General features: G+C 38.2%; 1 protein-coding gene and 2 long non-coding RNA genes across 4 annotated transcripts in view; 1 reads left to right on the forward strand and 2 right to left on the reverse strand.

Moving 5' to 3' along the window:
• angpt1 (angiopoietin 1) overlaps window positions 1-25,096 on the reverse strand; it is a 363,643-nt gene that overhangs the window by 72,800 nt on the left and 265,747 nt on the right.
• On the reverse strand, window positions 12,059-16,354 carry LOC148679878 (uncharacterized). The gene is made up of 3 exons (XR_015945520.1): window positions 16,285-16,354; window positions 12,383-14,338; window positions 12,059-12,165 (listed from the first exon to the last, which is right to left on the reverse strand). It is a non-coding gene; the product is annotated as an uncharacterized LOC148679878 (long non-coding RNA).
• On the forward strand, window positions 18,890-23,803 carry LOC147832684 (uncharacterized). The gene is made up of 3 exons (XR_015945517.1): window positions 18,890-20,635; window positions 21,181-21,532; window positions 22,247-23,803. It is a non-coding gene; the product is annotated as an uncharacterized LOC147832684 (long non-coding RNA).

Genomic DNA, 25,096 nt, shown 5'->3' on the forward strand with positions numbered 1-25,096 from the left:
CCTTATAAATATTTCAATTATCCCAGTTGATCTAAACACATGAAATCTTCCGAAATAGAGCTTTTCAAATCATTGGTGATGTTGCTGCCACATATATATATATATATATATATATATATATATATATATATATATATATATATATATATATATATAGAGAGAGAGAGAGAGAGAGAGAGAGAGAGAGAGAAAGAAAGAGAGAGAGAAAGAGAGAAAGAGAGAGAGAGAGAGAGAGAGAGAGCAATATCACATGAATAGCAGTGCGATATGGCTGTATTGCATTGGCACGAGGCCTTAGTGCCCCCACCAGTGCTGATACACAGCCATATCGCACTGCTACGAGTGTGATATTGCGTTTATACAACAGTTTAACGACATAATTGTGTATATAAAGACTAAATCAAACATGGAGAGTCTGAAAAACCCTTTTGTATAAGGAACTACTTTCTTACGGATTAAAATCATAAGCTGACAGCTGAGTGTGCATCTTTTAAACTTTAGATCTGTAGTGTCTGCTTTTTGCTGGTTGTATGTGGGCGGAGTAATACACAAAGGGTAAAGAGGCTGATTTGAGAACCAGACAGTACTGTTGTATATATATATATATATAGTTGAAGTCAGAATTATTGACCCCCCCTTTGATTTATTTTATTTTTTTTTGTTTAAATATTACCCAAATGATATTGAACAGATTCAGGAAATTTTTACAGTATGTCTGATAACATTTTCTCTTATGGAGAAGGTTTTTTTGCTAGAATAAAGGCAGCTTTTAACTTTTAAACACCATTTTAAGGTCAATATTATTAGCTCCTTTAAGCTATTTTTGTGTTCGATAGTCTACAAAACAAACCATCATTATACAATAACTTGTCTACTTACCCTAACCTGCCTAGTTACCCTAAATAACCTAGTTAAGCCTTTAAATGTCACTTTAAGCTGATTAAAAGTGTCTTGAAGAATATCAAGTCTATCATTATTTACTGTCATCATGGCAAAGATAAAATAAATCAGTTATTAGAAATGAGTTATTAAAACTATTATAATTAGAAATGTGCTGGAAAAAGAAATCTGCTCTCCGTTAAACAGAAATTGGGAAAAAATTAACAGGGGCGCTAATTATTCAGACTTCAACTGTATATGGCAACAAAACAAAATATCTCAGATATCTCTTTGTCAGATTTTTCTGCTAACATGTAGTCCTAGATTTTTTGCTAGATTTTTTTAAAGGTAAGTGGTTGCAAATAGGCATGGGCCAGTATAGGATTCTAACGATATGACAATCTTGAATATAAATATCCCGATTTCACGGTGTTGTGATTACTGCTCTAAAATATATTACTTAAATTCTGGGTAAAAAAACAAAACAAAACCTTTTCCCCCTTTGAACACAATACACTTTAATTTAAGAAACATTTCAAATATATTGTTATATGGCAGGCTAAATAATGAAAATGAATCATAGATGAAGTCTAGTTTAAAGCCACAGATTTCATTACACTTTTAAAATGCATCTTTAAATATCGTTACTGCTGGAGATACTGTTGTCGTAAAAAATAAAATAAAAAAAAAACAGAAAATGGTACATATACTATAGGAATGGGGTAGCACAAAATTTTGCCAGTTTTAAAAACTTGACTTTTCTCAGTATACCTTGATAACGATTATCATCCCATGCCTATTTGCAAACAAACAAATGAATTTGAACATTACTAAGTTTAAGTAGTTTGTTTAAATTCAGCCCATATTAATCGTTTGCAACCTTGAACCATTTTTTTTTTCAATGCACAGAGCAACTCCAGTAAGTCCTGAAAGACGGATACATTTCCACGTTGGCTGCATTTAAAAGGAATCTCTTATCTGACCTGCAAACGGAGCAGAAACACTGGGAGAACAGTGCTAGTGGAAGCAGATGGAGCTCGTTTTGTTCAGAGAGGACGAGACGGAGATATACTCGGCTTTATCATGAAGGCTTTCTTTTTAATCTGAGAGTTGCTGGAGAGCTTCTTACAAAGAGCACTTCTGTTGATCAGAGCATCAGAAATGAGAACTTCATTAACAATCGCATGACGACTAGTTTAGCTTAAACAAAGAATGAATCATTGTGCATTAGGGCGACACGGTGGCGCAGTGGGTGGCGCTATCGCCTGACAGCAGGAATAATACTAATTATACTAGATACTAATCCTGAAATATTAATATTTTGTAGGTGAAAGTGTTTTGCATTTAAAGATTGCATTTATAGATTACTAGTCGGGGCAGAATGGTGGCTGAGTGGTTAGGGTTTGGTAACCCACTGTTGCCTCACAGCAAAAAGGTTGCTGGTTCGAGCCTCGGCTGGGTCAGTGGGTATTTCTGTGTGGAGTCTGCATGTTCTCCCCATGTTCGCGTGTTTTCATCATGTACTCTAAAGACATGCGGTACAGGTGAATTGGATAAGCTAAATTGTCTGTCGTGCATGTGTGTGAATGAGAATGTTATGGTGTAAAATGAAACGGAGTGTTTCCAGTGTTCCTGTTCGACTCATTCGGCTTACTGAAGTGAGTTCACGTGTTCATCAAAACATGTCAGCATGAGAAATCTCCACAGCCTGAAATCCTCGTCCTGAAGACACTCCAGCAAATGAGCAGAGACAGCAGAGTCGCCCACTGCATGTGTCCAGCGCTGCGAGGGTCTACGCTCATTACTTCATTAATGATCCCTAGTGAGTGCACTCAGAAAAACAAACTGGCAGGAGGCAGGTTTCATCAAACTCCACATCCTGTTCAGCTGCCATCCAAGGACCTGATTGACACCATGTTGAATTTTCAATGAACAACTTTAGTCATTCAATCCAGAGTCATTTAGTTCAGATTAAAGTGTGCTTTAAGAAACAAAGAGCCAAGATCTGCACAAAGTACAAGCTGAACTCTTTTAATAACTTGTGTATTTTAATATTAATCTGAGAAGTTTTCAAGCTAATTCATTTTCAAGAGTTCACACTTAGCTGATGATTGATAGTAAAGCTAGTTTGGCGTGCTGTCCCGGGAGAGAGCCCTGAGCTTATAAGATCCTCGAGCCCTGGGCTCCCTCCCGTTGCAAGGCGAGAGGGGAGTTTGAGCTCAGGTAGATCTCGATGACTCCCCTTCTTGCTTGTTGTAGATAAGTGTCGGATATGTATGCTAAAAGGTGTACTCAGAGTTTAGCTAAAGTATTTGGATTAATTGTTTAGAGTGCTTGTTTTTGAACTGTGGGAGGAAACCGGAGGACCCGGGGAAAACGAGCAAACTCCGCACAGAAATGCCGTCTGGTTTGGAAAGGAATTAAACCAGGGGCATTCTTGCTGTGAGGCAACAGCGCTAATCACCGGCCACCGTGACGCCCATTTGAAAGGAGGGAATGTAGGGTTGGGTGCGGGGGGTTTCTTCAAGACGAAGATATTGAGATGAGAAAAGTCTGGTTATTTATAGTGAGTTAAGGATCGTCTGATAGGATAATCCGTCATTAGCTAAAGTTGGAACAGCTGTGAACAATCATAAGCACGTGATCCTCTCGAAATTTGTTTATGAATAAACTTCACTTACTTGCATACATGTTGGCATTCAGATCACACACCATTGTGACCAAACCGCAAACCAAAAAGTTTGATGCTACAGTTCAAGTCAAAATTATTAGCCCCCTTTGAATTTTTTTTCTTTTTTTAAATATTTCCCAAATGATCTTTAACAGAGCAAGAAAATTTTCACAGTATGTCTGATAATATTTTTTCTTCTAGAAAAAGTCTTATTTGTTTTATTTCGGCTAGAATAAAAGCAGTTTTGAATTTTTTAAACACCATTTTGAAGACAATATTATTAGCCCCTTTAAGCTATATTTGTTTCGATAGTCTACAAAACAAACCATCGTTTTACAATAACTTGCCTAATTACCCTAACCTGCCTAGTTACCCTAATTAACCCAGTTAAAGGTGCAGTAGGTGATTGTCTTCAGAAACATGTGTTGTTGTGCTGGTTGAAAGTCTCTTCACAGTCCAATAGTAATGATTACAGTAAATGATCTAAATGTGTTTATGTGTATTTTTATATTCTGGGTAAGGCATAAAACTAAAATAATGTTCATCCAATTAAATATTGTCGGACCGACATTTTCCATAATTTCGATAAGCAGCTCAGACTGTCTGACAGCAAATGCAGATTCGGACGTCTGCGCATCTGTTCACGCAGATCCGCCATTCTCGCGTGCCCGTCTGCATAAGCGGCCGCACGGTCACGAGACAGACCGGGAGAAGTCAAATGCAGAATTGGAACTTTTTAAAAACCTGAATCAATATTGGAGTTACTTTAGCACGCTGGAGGAAGGACGACACCATGGCTGAAGTTTTACTGTTAAGCAGGTAGTCAGGCTAAGCCAGGGATTACCAACATGGTGCCCGTATTTATGTTATATTATATAATATGTTTGTCATTTTCAGCATATCTCACACGTTTAGGTCTGCATTTTGTTGACAAACATTTATATAAAGCATTAATATTTGGTTTGTGATCTGAATGTGAACATTTATGCAAGTAAAATAAATCATATTGAAAATGTTACAGATTAATAATAACATATTCATAAAAAAATTAATAAAAATCATATAAAAGTTATTAAGATAGTTCAGCTTTATTGTCAGTAACATCATTCATTTATTTTCCTTTGGCATAGTAACTTATTTATCAGGGGTCGCCACTGTGGAATGAACCACCAACTAATCCAGCATATGTTTTACACGGCGAATGCCCTTCCAGCTGCAACCTAGTACAGGGAAACACCTATAAACTCTCATATATACACACACACACACACATATACATATACACACACACACACACACACACACACACACACACACACACACACACTCATACAATGTGGCCAATTTAGTTAATCAATTCCCCTATAGCGCTTGTGTTTGGACGGTGGGGGAAACCGGCCATCACTGAGCCATCGTGCTGCACTATTTTCAGTAATATCTTCAAAAATAATAACAATAATAATACATGTCTTGAAATAACCTTTTTAACTATCCTTCAAGGATTTGATTGCCACCCTGTTGATTTTTTAATAAACAAAATAACATGAGGTTTATCATATTTATTAGTCATTCAATGGAGAGTCACACAAGTTATATAAATGTATAAAAGGGTGTTTTTCAGTAACAAAGAGCCAAAATCTGCACAAACTACAAGCTGAACGAATCTCCTGGCAGAGTAAAGCACGAAGTTGAATGCGAATCAGAGAAAAGGTCTGTAATATCAGCGTTTGCAGCTCTCCAGTTTATGACTTTATCCGGAGACAACGGCGAAAACACACTGAGATATGAAGTCATTGTGATACAGATATTAAAATATGAAAAACAAGAAAGGGGAAACCAAATGAAAGGCTTTGCACTTGCCAAACAACAGGATCAAAAACACAGAAATTGAACCTGTTGGAAGCGACCTGTCATGCGGAATTAAAAGCGCAGGATGATACTCATGTTTGGCAGTCATTATAAAGCAATGCACTTATTTTGATTGTTTCAGTATGTAATAAGCAGGTTACACTGATACACGTGTCTCTTTACAGTAAACAGAGCAAGCGTGATTGGAAGGATCACTAACGCCGCAGGCATTAAACGCATTTAGCTGCAATCTGATCGGGAAGTTTTTGTCTCTGAAATGACATTAAGCTCTGAAATCTGGGTTTGTGCGTTTCATTAAGCGCTCTCTATGGAGAAAATGCTTGACTGTGATCCAGTTTAACAGGATAATTCACCTAAAAGTGAAAAAATGTCATTAAATTCAAACTCTAATGTCAATCCAAGTCTATAAGACCTTTGTTCCTCTTCAAAAAAACAAATTAAGATATTTTTGATGAAATGTGAGTCTGACTTTTAATCTTCAAAGCTCAGAAAGGAACCAAAAACATGGTCAAAACAGTCCATCGCTTCATTCATTTTCACCTAAATCATATTCACAAACTTGAACTGTGTGTGCCGCAAACCATCAGACACTGTAAAAAATGCATCAACACAATTCATTCATGTTGACTAAACATAAAGGGATTAAGTTAATGCACCATACTGTAAGTACAGCAAGTTGATTAAACATTAAACAATTAAGTTGCCACAATGTTTGTGTTGTTTCATTTCATTTTAAATAGGAGCAATTCCATGCAAATGTCAACATTGCTATGAAAAAATTAACAAAACCTTTTCTCAGTAAAAATCATGTGTTTAAACTGAGAAACCCAAATAGTCTAGTATTTCTAGTATCAAAAGAGTAGCCTAGAGATCTGCAATCATTTAAGTGAAGTTTCACAAACTCATTTTGAGAGGAGCACGTGATATGACCAGGGCCAGACGGAATCTGCGGACGTTTTTTGCTATTTCTGTGGAGAATTTTGGTAAAAATCTGCGGATTTCTGCAGAATTATTTTGGGAGTATCCAGCGGACAAGGATCCTTAATTCTTAAGGATTAAACCTTAATATATGAAATAAAAAGTAATAAATGACTGAATAAAATAAATTTAGATTTACACATTTACTCAAGTAAATAAACAGAATTAATGACGGGCTAAAAATCTGCAGAAATCTGCGGAATTCTGTGGAAAATCTGTGGAATTCTGCGCGCGCAGATTCCGTGTGGGCCTAGATATGACTGATCACAGCCCATCGGATCATTCCAAACTTACTATAAACAGCCCCTCTAGCATTACTCCCTAATCTTAATTTTTGCAGAATCCCCCCTTCCACCCCATCTCCTCCTTTCTTCCTTTACCAGGGGGAGCTCGAGAACTACCTGATCTCTGACACCCTTAAGGCTGATTTATACTTCTACGTCAAGCGCACGTGTATGCTACGGCGCAGCCTACAAGTTGTTGCATGTCTGCTGGTTCCTGCCTCAAAATGAGCGAGTTTGAGCCCCTTGTACATGAAGGAAGCGTTCAGAAAAAACAAAACACCAGCAAAGAAACTCGACACAGAGGAACATGAACACCTCACTGCCAACTAGTGTTTCAGAAGTGTTATTGCAGAGGAACAGAAACAACGTGCAGAAGAATAAATGCACGGCAACGTGCAAGGCATGCGCTGTGGGTCACGCTGATCACTCGACGGAGAAGTATTAACCAGCCTTTACATGCTCAATGACCAGGGGGGATCCCTGGGCTCAATTGTCTCCAAGCTCAGGGTTCTCTCAGCATGCCAAGGGGGCAAGGGCTAATAGTTCTGACTTCAACTGTAAATTCATATCACAATATCATAGGACTAGGATAGGCATTGGCATTTTGCCCAGAATTCTTCATTATATCTTCCATTGTGTTAAAGAAGAAACAGGTTTGGAATAAGTGAGGTAAATGTTGACAGAATTGTCATTTTTGAGTGTACTGTCTCTTTAAGAGTTTTGATACCGATAGCATTTTAATAGTTTAGGGCAGTGTTTCTCAACCATGTTCCTGAAGGACCACCAGCTCTGCACATTTTCCGTGTCTCCTTAACCAAACACACTGGATTCAGATCATCATCTCATTAGCAGACACTGAAAGACCTGTAATGGGTGTGACAGACAAAGGAGACATTCAAAAAATGCAGTGTTGGTGGTCCTCCAGGAACATGGTTGAGAAACACAGGTTTAGAGTAGGGCTGGAAGATATTGGAGGAATCTGAAATTGCAGCATTTTGTATTTCTGTAATATACACTCACCGGCCACTTTATTAGGTACACCTGTCCAACTGCTTGTTAACGCAAATGTCTAATCAGCCAATCACCTGGCAGCAGCTCATTGCATTTAGGCATGTAGATGCATGGTCAAGACGATCTGCTGCAGTTTAAAGCGAGCATCAGAAAGGGGATTTAAGTGACTTTGAATGTGGCACGGTTGTTGGTGCCAGACATTGTTCTGAGTATTTCAGGATCTGCTGAATTTGGGTGAGCTATCTCTTTAAACCGCATGCAGATCATAAACTTTTACTCCATTATGATTAAACTCAGCATTGATTACAATCAACTATATGATCAACTATAATTCCAGCTCAACATTGCATATCCTGTGACTACTGCAGACGCACACATTGCGATATCGATGCTGAAATGATGTATTGTGCAGGCCTAGTATGGAGTTTTAATAGCGAGTCCGGTCACCTTGGGTGTGGATCTGGTGAAACACAAAGCCACAGATTCTCCTTTGGCTTTCAGTGGTGTCCTGAATGAAGGAGAATCAAGATTAAACAAACACAAACTGCATGTTAAAGTATTAGAGGAAGCTGTAAAAGCCTTTAGTGGGTGTAGAGTTATTTCCCTTCACTTCCATTCACAAATAAACCTGTCGACCCAAACACAACAGATGAGGTGTTGGGAAAGAGATTGTCACGTCATTTCACCATCGTAATGCATTCAAGGTCTGTAGAGTTATTGGAGATAAAGATCTGTTACTGTATAAAACATGCTTCAACTAAAATTCAGATATCAGGGAAAAGAGAATCTCTTTAAGAGCTTTAATGCCGATAGCATTTTAATAGTTTAGAGCAGTGTTTCTCAACCACGTTCCTGAAGGACCACCAGCTCTGCACATTTTCCATGTCTCCTTAACCAAACACTCTGGATTCAGATCATCAGCTCATTAGCAGACACTGAAAGACCTGTAATGGGTGTGAAAGACAAAGGAGACATTCAAAAAATGCAGTGTTGGTGGTCCTCCAGGAACATGGTTGAGAAACACAGGTTTAGAGTAGGGCTGGAAGATATTGGAGGAATCTGAAATTGCAGCATTTTGTATTTCTGTGATATACACTCACCGGCCACTTTATTAGGTACAAAAGTAAATTAGAATTTACTTTTATTACTGAAACTGTGACATTTAAAATGGCAAATGAATAACAAAACAAAGAATTAAAAACTGTGATGAAAAACTATATATTTTTAAATATATGAATATATTTTTCAATATTAATGAGAAGTAGTCTTTAGGTATCTTAATGTACAAATTGAATAACAACATATGGTAGAGAATTAGTGCTGACAGGAACGTTCATTCATTTTCCTGTCGCTCAGTCTCTGATTTATCAGGAGTTGCCACAGTGGAATGAACCGCCAACTATTCCAGCATATGTTTTATGCCCTTCCAACTGCAACCCAGTACTGGGAAACACCCATACACACTCATGTGCAGTGGGACGTTGACAACAGATGTGTGGATCCAAGTGCAGGTTTAATTTAACGGAGAATGGTCAGGCTAGCAACGGTCAACACAGGGGCAAACAGATGTACACAGGCAATCCTGAGACATGATCATAAAACAGGCAGGCGGATGGTCAAAAGGCAGGCAGCAAGCAACGTAAACAAACAAAACGGTGGTCAGGGGTCCATTCTTCGTACCTCGCTTAAATGATCTAAGATGATTTTGCCGATCCTGGATCTTTTAATCTTGATAACTGATCTCTCGCTAGTTTGGTTCTTCAAACAAGTTCGTGAATCAGATTAGAATGTCTGGATGAGCTGATCTGAGATCGCTGCGTGTGTTGTGAAGGACAGATCTATCGATCCTTGAAATCATGATCAGCAATGCAACGATTGGCTGACGAAACAGCAGCGTAATGACATCATCTGATTAATATTCAATTATCCATGTGAGCAAAATTACATCAAATGAGCAGTAAACGGCTTGTTAAATATGACACGCAATAATCTTCTACATTTGTTGTAAGCTGCAGGCTTTACTCTTTCATGTGTCAAGAGTATTCATCATGTATTTCAATGCATATTAATGTATTTAGTTCTACATTTAGAAAATATTTTCTTTATTATCGTAGCCGTTTTTTTAAATCGGTGTAAAGAATAACTGGTTGTTTACAAAAGCATTTTCATATTGGTAAAGGCGTCTGCAACTTTTGTGAAGCATCAAATCACTGGCATATTAACTATCAAATCTTTATGACTGCTGAAATGTATTATTGCTTTAAAAAAAAAGTCACATATTCTGCATTTCTATTATACACAATATGTACTAAAGCAATCTAAAAAGTTCATATCAATAAGTTTTCTCTTTGTACCACCAGGTGGCAGTCTTTGTACTTCGAGGGTGCAGATTGCATAAATTTTATTAATATGTATAAATATGTATAAATTTATTTATTTTATTAATGACTATAACTTTATATATGTGTATATATATATATATAGTTAAAAATATATACCATTTTCCCAAGTGTATATAACTACTACTGTAAGAAAATATCAGAACTCAGTACATACTTTCATTATCTTTGCTTGAACTGAGCCGATCTAATCCTGTTTATATGAATTGAACCTGCTCCCGATCAGGTTTGACCTAGCAGAACTGTTGCTATGACAACAACTCTCAGATCAGCTTTGAAGAACGAAACGAACCTGGATCATGTCAAATCGGCAATAACCAAATCCAGCTAACTGGGTAATCCACGTACGAAGAACCGACCCCAGAACAAGGCAAGGTAAGGAAAACGTGTCTTAATGTTCGATGATAAAGTGTGTGTGCGTCCTTTATAAATAGTCCATGTAATCAGTTCATACTCTGGCTGTGTGTGCGCGCATGTAATCAAGCTGAAACAGGAACAGCTGTGTGCAAGGTGCATGACAGGAAATGTAGCTTGTAGCGGTAGTTCTACCAGGAAGACCTAAATGCCACGTCACTCATCACCATCAGTTCCAACCAATAGCCTAGAGACACAAGGAATATATAAGCTTCCATTCATTTGGTTGCAGGGATCGACGAAGGCGTTAACCCACCATCTTCCACACCACCACCAGTTTGGCCCTGTCCTAGACGGGAAGGCTCCGCCCCTGCCTTCGTCCTCGGCAGACATAGCTGGATCTAAAAGCTAAAAGCTATGCACAAGGCCTCCGCCAAAGAAATCCAGTTTCATGATACTTTTATTAAATAATACTGATCAATAAATGTAATTCAGTATCATAATTATCTCTCTGGTCTTTCTGGTGGAACTTGTAGTTCGTGTAGTGGTGGATTTGTAGTCCGTAGTGATCTGCGTGTTTGCAAGCAATCTGCCAGGATTAGATCGCTGGTGGTTGAGACACATATGTTTTTACGCAGTGGATGCCCTTCTAGCTGCAATTTAGCACTGGGAAACACCCATACACTCTCACATTCGGCTTATTTAGTTCATCAATTCCCTTTGACCGCATGTGTTTGGGCTGTGGGAGAAACCGGAGCACCCGGAGGAAACCCACAACAACATGGGGAGAACATGCAAACTCCATACTGAAATGGCAACTGGCTTAGCCAGGGTTTGAACCAGTGACCTTCTTGATGTGAGGTAACAGTGCAACCCCATGCTGCTCTTGACAGGAATAAATGCAATTAAATGAAATTGTTCAACCCTTTGAGTTTTTAACTCTTGTTTTTCCCAAAACTGTCCATATTCATAAAAAATGTACTTAAAATGGCAAAAAAGCTATTAATATTTACTACTGCAATGCTTAATTGGTGTATATAAATGTATAAACTGAATATTTAAACTGTATATTATCAAAATAATCCAGGCTCCTAGATGTATGTGCGTGCATGTGTGTGTAAGGATTGGTTTTCGTCTCTGATCTGCCCACCGGCACAGGGTCGAGCCCAGTGAGTGAAGGTCACCATATCAGCCATGCAGATCTGACCTGAGATCAGTTCCGTCTGTATCCGTATCACAGCGCTGGAGGACTGATTGTGTTTATTTGTGAAGTTCACTGATGTGAGAAGCTGAACGGCGGACGCTCCAGACGCCCACAGTTACCTCCTCGTACACCTCTGTTCAGCTCAATTTATTTATAAAGCACATTCAACACCACATGTGGAACCAAAGCGCTGTAGAGACGAAAGAAAACAACGAGGAACAGAAACAAAAGCTAAAAGAGGACAAATTTAAGAGACATTTATAAAAGCAACAGAAAACAAGCAGGTTTTTAGAGCATTCTGGAATACAGCGAGTGTTGGAGATGAGTTTACAGACAGCTGCAACAAACATATTCTACAAAAATATGTATATACTGTATATATCCATTCGTCTGTTTTTTTTTTTTTTTTGTAAATTGCACTATAGGCTACTTGTATCAACCATAAATTGAATTGCTTCTAGGAGACAAATAAAGTCCTAACTAACTAACTAACTAACTAACTAACTAACTAACTAACTAACTAACTAACTAACTAGCTAGCTAGCTAGCTAACTAACTAACTAACTAACTAGCTAGCTAGCTAACTAACTAACTAACTAGCTAGCTAGCTAACTAACTAACTAACTAAATAACTAACTAAATAACTAACTAACTAACTAACTAACTAACTAGCTAGCTAACTAACTAACTAACTAACTAACTAACTAACTAACTATCTAACTAACTAGCTAACTAATCAACTAGAGAAAGCCCCATCATCTTTACATTTTAGGTGAGATGGTGGAACAACTGATCAAAAAAATGACACCAAAGTTTCTTACATTAGATATATTCTGTTCTGACCCCTTACATCTAAATACTAGAATGCTAAACTTACCGGCCACTTTATTAGGTACACCTTACTAGCACTGGGTTGGACCTCCTGTTGCCTTTATAACTGCTTTAATCCTGATTGAAAACGTTCAACAAGCTACTGGAAATATTCCTCAGAGATTTTACTCTATATTGATATGATAGCATCACGCAGTTGTTTATGGTGACTGTGGAGGCCATTTGAGTACAGTGAACTCATTGTCATGTTCAAGAAACCAGTCTGAGATGATTGAGCTTTATGACATGGTGCGTTACCCTGCTGGAAGTATGGACATGGTCAGCAACAATACTCAGGTAGGCTGTGGTGTTGACACGATGCTCAATTGGTACTAATGAGCCCAAAGTGTGCCAAGAAAATCTCCCCCACACCATTACACCACCACCACCAGCCTGAACTGTTGATATAATGCAGGATGGATCCATGCTTTAATACTGTTGATGCCAAATTCTGATCCGACCATCCGAATGTGTCAGCAGAAATGGAGACTCATCAGAGCAGCAACGTTTCTCCAATCTTCTATTGTCCAGTTTTGGTGAGTCTGTGTGAATTGTAGCCTCAGTTTCCTGTTCTTAGCTGACAGGAGCGGCACCCGGTGTGCTCTTCTGCTGCTGTAGCCCATCCGCCTCAAGGTTGGACGTGTTGTGTGTTCAGAGATGCTCTTCTGCAGAGCTCGGTTGTAGCGAGTGCTTACTTGAGTTACTGTTGCCTTTCTATCAGCTGGAACCAGTCTGGCCATTCTCCTCTGACCTCTGGCCTCATCAACAAGGCATTTGCGCCCACAGAACTGCCGCTCACTGGATATTTCCTCTTTTTCAGAGGAGGCCCAGAGATGGTTGTGCGTGAAAATCCCAGTAGATCAGCAGTTTCTGAAATACTCAGACCAGCCTGTCTTGCACCAACAACCATGCCACGTTCAAAGTCACTTAAATCCCCTTTCTTCTCCATTCTGATGCTCGCTTTGAACTGCAGCAGATCGTCTTGACCATGTGTACACGCCTAAATGCATTGAGTTGCTGCAGTGATTGGCAGATTAGTAATTTGCATTAATCAGAAGTTGGACAGGTTTACCTAATAAAGTGGCCGGTGAGTGTACATATAATATTAGATTATAAATCAAAAGTCTCTTATTTTTCCACAAATTATTAAAATTCCTCTCAATTACTTCTTTGTTTTATTCAGAGGAAATATTATCACACCTTCCAGTAAATCCAGAGGAAGCGAGAATGGCTAAGTGCTCTCTTCATTTCTCCCACAGCTGCATATATACACTTGCTGAATTAGATTAACATTCAACAGTTAACATGCACCACTGAGGGTTAAACTATGTTTGCTTTCGATGATTTGTTATTTCATCAAATTAAACATCTCTGCTTCTCGACAAAAAAAAGTCCCTGTAAAAACATGGTACAAGAAAATACAGGGGTTTCACAACTTATGTTCTACTGAAGAAAGGAAACCCTCCTTCCCCGAATCATAAAAGCAGTCATTACTCATGTAGAGAGTGAGACGTGTGTTTGCTGAAGCAGGAGTCTGTCTGTCTGTCTGTCTCTGTCTGGTTTGTCTTTCCTTCTGTCTGTCTTCTCAAATGTCTCAGCCTGCCTGTCTGTCTGCCTGTCTGTCTGTCAGTTTGTCTGTCTCGCTGTCTGTCTGCTCCCTCTTTCTGTCTGTCTGCTGCTGGACACTGGATTGTAAAGCTGAATTATAGGTCAGAGCACCGAGGTCACAGATAATGAGCAATCCTCCAGCCGTCCATCAGCTGCTCTCCCTCCAGAGTGCTTTATGAGGCATCACTGACCTCAGAACAGTGTTACGAGTCTGTTCATGAGAAAACAATCAGCAACGCCTTTAACAAAGCAGACCGGACAAATGAGCTCACTGCTTCATGCAAATACACACACAAGCGCATTGAAGGACATTTTATTTTTTTTAGATCAATTTAACTTTTAATTGTAAATAAATCAATCACATGCAGAGGATTCATGAATTAGCACTTGCTGACTTAATTATAAATGTATGTTTTCAATTATACATATATAGTAGGGGTGTAACGATACACAAAAGGCACGGTTCGATTCGGTTCACGGTTTTGGAGCCACGGTTCGGTTCGGAATGTAAACAGCATGTCAGGAAGAGCGGGAGAGAGAGCGCTTTTTTCTTTGATCTCGTTTTTCGTGTATTTTTCTGACATGATTATGATTTTCGTTGTTTTTGCTTAACTTTCGTTTGGGTAAAATTATTTTGCATTACTTTTGCCCACTTTAAGAAATTTTGTGAGGTTTGTACATTTTTATTTCAATTGATTTGTATATTATTTTTTGGATCCGCTCCTTCCCGACAATATAGCTGTTCACTCTCAGTGTAAGGTGGATAGGGAAAATGTCATACGATTTCCATTTTGCAAACACGTAGAAAATGTATTGTTAAAGACCTCAGGTAAGAGGTGAAGGTCATCTTTGTTTACTTTATTCAGTATAGGGAAGAATGCGGCGCTCGGCGCTGAAGACCTTTTTTTTCTTTTCATCAGTTTTAGCGAGGTAAGAGGGGTTATTCATGAGTTAGAATTGTTTTATTATATTTATTTCTTTTGTTTGTCTTCACTATCATCCCCTTGCTCGAGTATAACTAATTTTTGTTTGATACTTTTGTTTGAATTTGTTACTTTATTATATTATTTTTATTAGTGTAAATATTTCTCTTTTTTTGTATATTTGGGCATTATTCTGGTTTTACTTTTGTACATTAAATCACTTTTGTTGGCAGTTCTGTTGCTTACACCCTCACATTGTGAAATTACCACACTTTTTAAATGTTTTTCCTTACAAGTAAGTTTCGTGAAACAGTTGAGACAGACAGGCGTGCGCTTTGTCTACGACACGAATTCTATTCCTGTACTTAACTGGAAAACCAAAATGTTTCCACACAGATGACTTAAATGTGTCTGGGGGATCTGCAATCTCAGTATTATGTGAAGCAGCCGTCCTGCGTCCAGTAGTAACGAGTGTGATGCTTACTCAAGTCACATGACATAACATGCACTAAAATACTAACTTTAGAATATAATATTTAGAACAAATCCTCATCATTACTAAAACAATTTAATCAAATATGATATTAAAGATGTGTTTAAATTGGTTCAATTAGTTAGAGACAAGTGACGTCAACCTCAACAATGGGCAGCAGGGGGCGTGAGAGTACCGCGGTACGCCACTAGAGTTTCGCGATACGTATCGTGGTTGGTGTATCGCGATATTTCGGTTCGGTTTTAATATCGTTACACCCCTAATATATAGGTAATATGATTAATATAATTGCAATTTCAAATGTAATATTTCATATGAATTGATTTTGTTCACTTATAAGCAAACCAAACCAATTATTATTTAACAACATGTTAGTTAATAATAAGTCAGAATATTATGCTCTTTACAAAACTTTTACACATATCTGAAATTTTAAATAATAGAGTATTAACTCATATTTTGATAACATGTTATTAACATCATGTTAACATGTTGTTAACATGGTACTTTCGCCCACTCCCCCGCTTATCACTTTCAGCACGATCGTCATTTCTCTATAGCACCAGTTAAGCTTGCACTGCAAATGACTGCAGTAAACTGTTGTGTATTGTAGTATAATACACCATATAGTTGCAGAAAAGTACAGTATAAGGTCATTTGTTTATATTACTATAGTTGTTTTGTTACCATAGCAACTTCAGAATCACCAAAACAGATCAATTACAATAGTTGACATGTTACCATAGCAACTATAGGATCGCCAAAACAGATCAATAACAATAGCTGATGTGTCACCTGCAACTGCTGAATCACCAAAACAAATCAATTACAATTGTTGATGTTACCATAGCGACTGTAGAATGACAACAACAGATCAATTACAATAGTTGATTTGTTACCATAGAAACTATAGAATCACCAAAAAAGATTAATTACAATAGTTGATGTGTTACCATAGCAACTTTAGAATCGCCAAAACAGATCAATTACAATATCTGATATGTTACCATAGCAATTATAGAATTACCAAAACGAATCAATTACAATAGTTGACATGTTGCCATAGCAACTTTAGAATCACCAAAACAAATCAATTACAATAGCTGATGTGTTACCATAGCAACTACAGAATTACCAAAACAAATCAATTAAAATAGTTGATGTGTTGCCATAGCAACTATAGAATCGCCAAAACAGATCAATTACAATAGCTGCTGTGTTACCATAGAAACTATAGAATCACCACAAAAAAATAATCAAAATAGTTGACGTGTTACCACAGCAACTGTAGTCACCAAAACAAATCAATTACAATAGCTGATGTGTTACCATAGCAACTACAGAATTACCTAAACAAATCAATTACAATAGCTAAGGTGTGTTGCCATAGCAACTGTAAAATTACCACAGCAGATTAAATAGATAGCAGATTAATTCAAATACTTTACTATGCTTCAAAGACACTATAGTGTTTATTATAATATACTATAGTATTTTTTTATGTAGGTCTGCTCACTAACTGGTAATTAAAGCTGTTTATAAGTCGCATCACTACTGTGCCATACAGCGTGATTCACTTTGGGAAACCCCCTGGACTGAAGCTGGTTTACTCTTGTGTCTTGCTCAGTAAATCAGCATCATTACTGCAGTATCTGTAATTTGGCTCAGATTAGATCAAACCCACTCGAGAACAAAGCTGCAATCGACTCAACAAATACACACAGATTGTTTCAACATTAAGCCTCTGGTCTTGTTTTGCGTCTATATGATGTGGTGTAGAAGCGACTTATAGAGTGCCGGACAGATGTGCTGATGTCATGAAGCTGAGCGCATCGTTAACCAAAACTAGCTCAGTCTCCAGAGCAGGCAGACAGACATAAATACTCTCTCTCTGACACACACACCACTCATGCACAAAGGCACACACACATATACAAACATGCACACACACAGACCCACACAGACACACACACACACACACACATATAAGAGCATGTATGTGCATGTGTACGTTAAAGTCCTTTTTGAACCATGTTTTTATGAATGTGGTATAATTTTGCGCTCAGAATTTGATTGTCTCATTATTATTGTAACTAAGGGACGCTACAACAGAAATGAGGTTCCAGATGCAGCTTTATTTAGGCAAAGGGATAGTCAGCAAGGTATGGATAACAGGAGATAAATGGTACAACATAAGCAATCCAACAGAGTAATCCAGAAAAACAGATGAATGATCAGGACAGGCGGCAAAACAACATTAATGGCACGATCACCAGCGATCGTAACTCCCAAGATCGCTGGATCTCATTCACAATAATTTATGGACTACAAATCCGCCATTCATGGACTACATTTTCATACATGCACTCCGCTCACACACACACGCTTCCTCATTCTGACTGATTTTACACTCTGACCACCTGAGGATTGTCAAAGACTGATTACACACATTAAGCAGCACACACACTCATTTCCATTGCTGAGTCTTGTTATCTGCTACAGTGACACTACAATGCGTTTTCCTAGTCTTGTTTGCCTGTGTATTTACCTCGCTTTGTTTATATAGTTATCCCTTTCTGTCGCCTGCCTTCCGACCTCTCTCCTGTTATTCTTACTACGATTCTGGACTGCCTCTTTTCATCTGTTTGACCATTGCTTGCCTGACTACTTCAATATATACTCCAATAAACCTGCACGTGGATCCTAACTCAGTTGTCTCTGTCATTTCCCATGTTACAATTACCAGTAAAACAAACAAGGGTTTAAAAAACACAGAAGGCAAGAGAAAGAAAACACTGGGAAATGCTCACTTACAGTAAGCAAGACTCAGCAACAATGTGAGCGTGTGTGCTGTGTTTATAGTCTGATTAGTCTTGAATAGCTTCAGCTGTATATTTGCAATCAGGGGGAATCTGGGCCAGGTGTGTGCGTGAAGTGCATGATGGGATCTGTAGTTCATTAAAGTGGCAGATTTGCAAATGCTAGATCACTAATGAATGTGACTATACTTTTTCACATAGTCTACTGTTTTATTTTTGCAAAACATGTCATATTTTTGGCCAGAACTGTGCTAACTTTATTATCCTGGCCCTTTAAAACTGCCCCCATGTATAATGTGGCTTGTTGACTAAATTAATTGCCCACCCCTGTCTACATGGAGCCTTAAAAGTACATATTAGCACCTCATATTACTAAAACATTAGGTAACACTTTAGAACAGGGGTTTTCAAACTGTGGGTCGCACAGTGAACAAAATTGGTTCGTGCAACGTCACATAGCTGCAGCTATTTACATTGCGGTGAATCAAAACCAGTACGATTGACGGCAATAACTTAAAAGCCTCTTACCCTAAAAATATCTAAAGCGTGTTTCCAACAAAAAGACAAAGCTGGTTATGTTTCACAGCTGTGTTTTTCTTTTTTTTCGCTCGACATTACGAGCACTGCTCTGTTTAAGCCCTCGCAATCTGCATTTAGCCGGTAGAGCTTGCGCAGAGTGGTGCTCTCAGTAAGGGACCGTCAGAAAAGTGCTTATTTTTTCTTCGTTTTTTTTTTTTATTGCTCCATCCTGCGTGTTTTATTTTAAACACTACTAATTTTCTCTTAAATGAGCCCAAACAGTTATTAAAGTATTAGAATGCTTTATTATTGATCTGTGCATTCTTACATGAACTCCTCTGTTATCAAACAAAACACAATGAGAGATTCATTTGCTGCTCTTCACTAAATAACTCTAGTACCTTTAATCAATATGCAAATACAGTTAAAAGTGAAGTAGATTTTATAGCTTTCTTTAATTTCTGTATAGGCCATTGATTTTAATAGGCTAAACCTTTTATTTTATTGTCAATATTTTCTAATGTTTGCTATGTATTCTATCATTTGAAGCTATTTGTTGTCCAATATTTTTTTCATTTGTTCAAGCTCTTGTTCTCTCCAAACTGGATTACTGCAACTCTCTACTAGCCGGGCCTCCAGCTAACTCTATTAAGCCTCTTCAACTGCTCCAGAATGCAGCAGCACGAGTGGTCTTCAATGAACCTAAACGAGCACATGTCACTCCGCTGCTCATCCGTTTGCACTGGCTGCCAGTTGCTGCTCGCATCAAATTCAAAGCTCTGATGTTTGCCTACAAAGTGACTTCTGGCTTTGCTCCTTCTTATCTGCTCTCACTTCTGCTGATCTATGTGCCCTCCAGAAACTTGCGTTCTGTGAATGAACGTCGCCTCGTGGTTCCATCCCAAAGAGGGAAGAAATCACTTTCGCGAACGCTCACGCTCAATCTGCCCAGTTGGTGGAATGAACTCCCTAACTGCATCAGAACAGCAGAGTCACTCACTACTTTCAAGAAACGACTAAAAACTCAACTATTTAGTCTCCACTTCACTTCCTAATCTGCAATTGCCTCTCTGAATATCACACTAACTGTACCCAAAAAAAAACAAATACTAATACTACTAATACTTTCCTTCTCAGACTTTACACACCTGAAACTCGCCTACAGCACTTATTCATTGTTGCTCTTATAGTTGTGTAAATTGCTTCCTTGTCCTCATTTGTAAGTCGCTTTGGATAAAAGCGTCTGCTAAATGACTAAATGTAAATACCAACGTTGATAGATTGTTAATCAATAAATAGCTATAGTGCTATCTGTTAGTTTTAACGTCACCTAATGTTATGGAAGGGGATAGATGTTATGGAAAATACTAATATTAATGTAAATACCCCCATCATTCCTTCCTCAAGCAAATGTGTAAATATTAGATCTATTCAGCGATAACGTTAATTGCATTGGCATATATATCTGACGTTTTCACAGCTTGTAGTAGTCGATCAAAAAGCGATATAGTTACTTATGACTATACACTAGCAGTGGAGTTTACTGCGATGTGACGGGGCTTGATCATAATCCAGGGGCTTGATCAAATGTTGATCATATTCTCTTCTAAAAAAAAAAGAAGAGGATGTTTTTCAACAAAAAATGATCACAGTTACAGCCAGCATCCCACAAAAAGCACTTTGAGCCTCAATTTGTGCATATCAAATCACAAAATCCAAAAAGCCGCAGCCATTTATTTCTGACTGCTTTGAATGTGTCACACTTCAATGAAGACGAAGGGACCCAAGTGCAAGTGACAGTTTATTAATACACAAAAACAAAGAGAGACTGGGTGGCTGGAAGTCGAAGGTCATAAGTAGCAATAATCTCCGTCAACAGAGTGAATCAAAAGTTCATCAGGAAGAACCTCAATGTCCGTCAACAGAGCGTATCAAAAGTTCATCAGGGAGAAACTTCAACCAGCACACTAACCAGCGAACTCAACGGGAAGAGCCTGACAAAGACACAGAAACAAGTGAGGACAACGAACTGACAAGGTGAGACAGGAACGCTGAACATTTATAGCCACAGTAATGCGCTACACCTGGAGCGCAATAATCAGCTGAGCGGTGCTAGGTGACCGATGACCATGATCATGTGACCGCCCAGCTGATGACATGAAAACAACAACAACACTGAGAGCCACGCGACTCTCACACAAACACAGAGACAAGCGCACACACACACCGCAACACAAATAAACAAATCACACCACGCAGACACATCATAGAAGAGCAGATAGGTCCACAACCGTGACAGAATGGAGACATTTTTTAACCATTTTTCCATAATAAAACATTATGGTGGGTCTTGAGATTGAATTACTTGCCTAGGTGGGTCCCGGAATAAAAAAAAGTTAAGTATTAAGTATGAATGATCTTTTCTATTTAACTTAAATAACATTAACCAAGTTGAATAAATACTGTATTATTAATTGTTTGTTCATGTTAGTAAATACGGTCCCACTTTATATTAAGTGGCCTTAACTAATATGTACTTACATAGGAACTAATAGTTTGTTACAATGTACTTATTGTGTAAATACATGTATTTACTGTGTACTTATGCTTGATTTAATACATGTTTGTACTTACATCTGTAATTAACTTTTGTAATTACATTTGTAAATACACTGTTGACCATCCCTTACACCTTAACCCACCCTTAAACCTACCCATACCACCAAACCTGTCCATAACCCAACCTCTATCCCAACTCAAGAGCACCACAAGTGTTCTCAAATACATCATAAACACAGTAAGTACATTGTATTTATTTTTCTGATGTAAGTACATAGTAGTTAAGGATACTTAATATAAAGTGGGACTTAACTAACATTCAATTCAATTCAATTCAATTCAGCTTTATTTGTATAGCGCTTTTACAATGTAGATTGTGTCAAAGCAGCTTCACATAAATGGTCATAGTAACTGGAACAGTGTGGTTCAGGTTTTAGTGTTTAAGTTCAGTTCAGTTCAGTTTAGCTCAGTTCAGTGTGATTTAATCATTACTGAGAGTTCAAACACTGAAGAGCAAATTCATCGATGCGTAGCTCTACCAATCCTGAACCATGCGAGGCAGTGGCGACAGCGGAGAGGGAAAAAAAACTTCACCTGATGGGAGTGAAGAAAAAAAACCTTGAGGGAACCAGACTCAGTTGTGCACGACCATTTTAATTTCTCCGCTGGCCAAAAGTCTTGTGCAGAGCTTCATTCGCCGTGGTTTAGGCTGGAAGATGGCCTCAGCGAAGACTCGTCTGTCCCTGGAGCGTCGCTGGAATCAGACTCATGTTCTCCACTCCCCACGACCATCAGCGCAGCAGCAGCTCAGGATATTAACTAATGTAAAGTGTGACCGCTATTAATCTACACGGCTGGAAGGCTTCAGTTTATATACAATATAAGCAGTGTAAATCTACCCTAAGCATCTCTCAAACAACTGAACACAGAGCCCGTGCCACAGTCGCCATGCTGTAATCTCGGTGTGTGTCAATGCAGTAAAACACCCTGCTGGCGTTCACCCAGCTGGACGAATGTTTTATTCCCGATTCCTCAGACATTCAGGCTTTATTTGGGTCCAGAAGGGCTTGATAACTCAATCCTGCTCTCATCTTAACCTCTGATTGTAACGCAGGTTGGCTACTAATCTGTGTGTCAGATGTGGTTTGAAACTGTAGATAGACGTCTATAACACAATACGCCCGTTTAAAACACTGACATCCGATGAGAATGTATTGAAGAACGAAACGCTGAAGTAAAATGTAAGGAGGTAAATGTATGTGCTGCTGGGTTACGCGGAAACACAATATCAAAACAAAATCAGCATTGGTCACAGCAGACCGAGCAATCTAAACATATGACTAGAAATAAATACAAATCACACTTTACTGAAACTGAATGAGTGTGTTAATGCACTTTTGCCTATAGCACAAAACATGTCAGGATAATTATACCTGCACGCGTCACTGCCCAGTTTTTAATTTCACACTATGCTTTCAAAATCTATACTACTTTCACATTCTGGAAAGAAAACACTTAATCTAAACTCAACGCACAGCAAATTCCTCCGAGTGAAATGTACTCAGTTCAGAAAGTATTCAGTCCCTCTTTAAATAAGGGCAAACAGGTTGGTAAATAAGTAAAGCTGCTGTTTTTGGACGCTTAATAATCCTCTGCTGAGATTTTAAGAGAGATACAATGTGTTACATTTCAGCTGATATCATCTACGGCTGGGCGAAGCAGTGGCGCAGTAGGTAGTGCTATTGCCTCACAGCAAGAAGGTCGCTGGTTCTATCCTCGGCTCAATTGGCGTTATTGTGTGGAGTTTGCATGTTCTCCCTGGGTTTCCTCCGGGTGCTCCGGTTTCCTCCAAAGACATGTGGTACAGGTGAATTGGGTATGCTAAATTTTCCTTAATGTATGAGTGTGTGTGAATGAGTGTTTGTGGATGTTTCACAGAGATGGGTTGCGGCTGGAAGGGCATCCATTGTGTAAAAATGTGCTGGATAAGTTGGTGGTTCATTCCGCTGTGGCGACCCCAGATTAATAAAGGGACTAAGCCGACAAGAAAATGAATGAATGAATGAATCTACGGCTGTGACTGAAGTCAGTTGTAGTTTTGTGTTTCTCTTCTGTGTTTCTGAGTATTACATCAGTGCTCAATCATCACTTAATCAATCCTTTCATTGTCTCATTAACTTGAGTAGCTTTAACTCATTTTAGAGAGGGACCAAATACTAAACTGAGTCAATTTTACACAGAGGATTTTGCTGTGTGCTGTGTGTATCTAATCAGCAACGTCTCATTAATTTAATAGTTTTTACCATGCTATTACTGTATTTACCCCTTTTTTGATAAACTAAAATGGGAGTTGAAAGTAAATCTACACAAGAATATATATATATATATATATATATATCAGTGGTGTAATCCTAGAAAAAAAGGTGGTGTACTATTACACCCGACACAAATTTTAAATGAAAGTAGGCAAAGAAACGACGAAAGTCAATGTATTAATTTTTTTATACAATATTTATTTATATTTTATTTTTTTGTTTACATCAGTTACCTGTATTTAAGTTAACTCAAAAGCGCCTGTGCATACATGGAAAGACAGCTTTTTAGCTTACTTTCTTTACTGGCTTATTACTTTACATTTTATAGGTTCCTTTAAACATCAATCAGCAATTATTTTTAATTGTAACATTCGTGCATGCATGTTTTAAACCAAACTATTAGGAGTCTGTCTTCTGTTGTCGCTATTATATACTAGCAGTTACCCTTTTAAATCGCTCATTGTTACGGGATTTGTGAGTAGTCTTTGCCTAATTGTTTTTTGTGTTAAATACGGTATAGTGTCGTTCATTAGCGGCACAATTAAGACAAATGTGAAATACTGTTTTACAGTATTATATATATATATATATATATATATATATATATATATATATATATATATATATATATATAAAACCGGCCACTTTATTAGGTACACCTGTCCAATTGCTCAATAATGCAAAATTATAATCTGCCAATCACATGGCAGCAACTCAATGCATTTAGGCTTGTAGACATGGTCGAGACGATCTGCTACAGTTCAAACCGAGCATCAGAATGGAGAAGAAAGGTGATTAAAGTGAGTTTTGAAAAGCATGGATCCCACTTTGGGCTCATTAGTACCAATTGAGCATGGTGTCAACGCCACAGCCTACCTGAGTACTGTTGCTGACCATGTCCATCCCTTTATGAGCACAGTGTCTCCATCTTCTGATGGCTACTTCCAGCAGGATAACGCACCATGTCATAAAGTGCCAATCATCTCAGACTGGTTTCTCGAACATGGCAATGAGTTCACTGTACTCAAATGGCCTCCACAGTCACCAGAGCTCAATCCAATAGAGCAGCTCTGGGATGTTGTGGAACGGGAGATTGGCATCATGGATGTGCAGCCGACAAATCTGCAGCAACTGCGTGATGCTATCATGACAATATTGAGCAAAATCTCTGAGGAATATTTCCAGTAGCTTCTTGAATCTCTGCTACGAAGAGTTAAGGCAGTTCTGAATGCAAAAGTAGGTCCAATCTGGTACTAGTAAAGTGTACCTAATAAAGTGGCCGTTGAGTGTATAAATCAAAACACAGTTACTTTTTACATTAGGCCAAAAAAAAAAAAAAAA

Source organism: Danio rerio, chromosome 19, assembly GCF_052040795.2.
Source record: "Danio rerio strain M-AB ecotype USA chromosome 19, GRCz13ab, whole genome shotgun sequence".
NCBI lineage: Eukaryota > Metazoa > Chordata > Actinopteri > Cypriniformes > Danionidae > Danio > Danio rerio.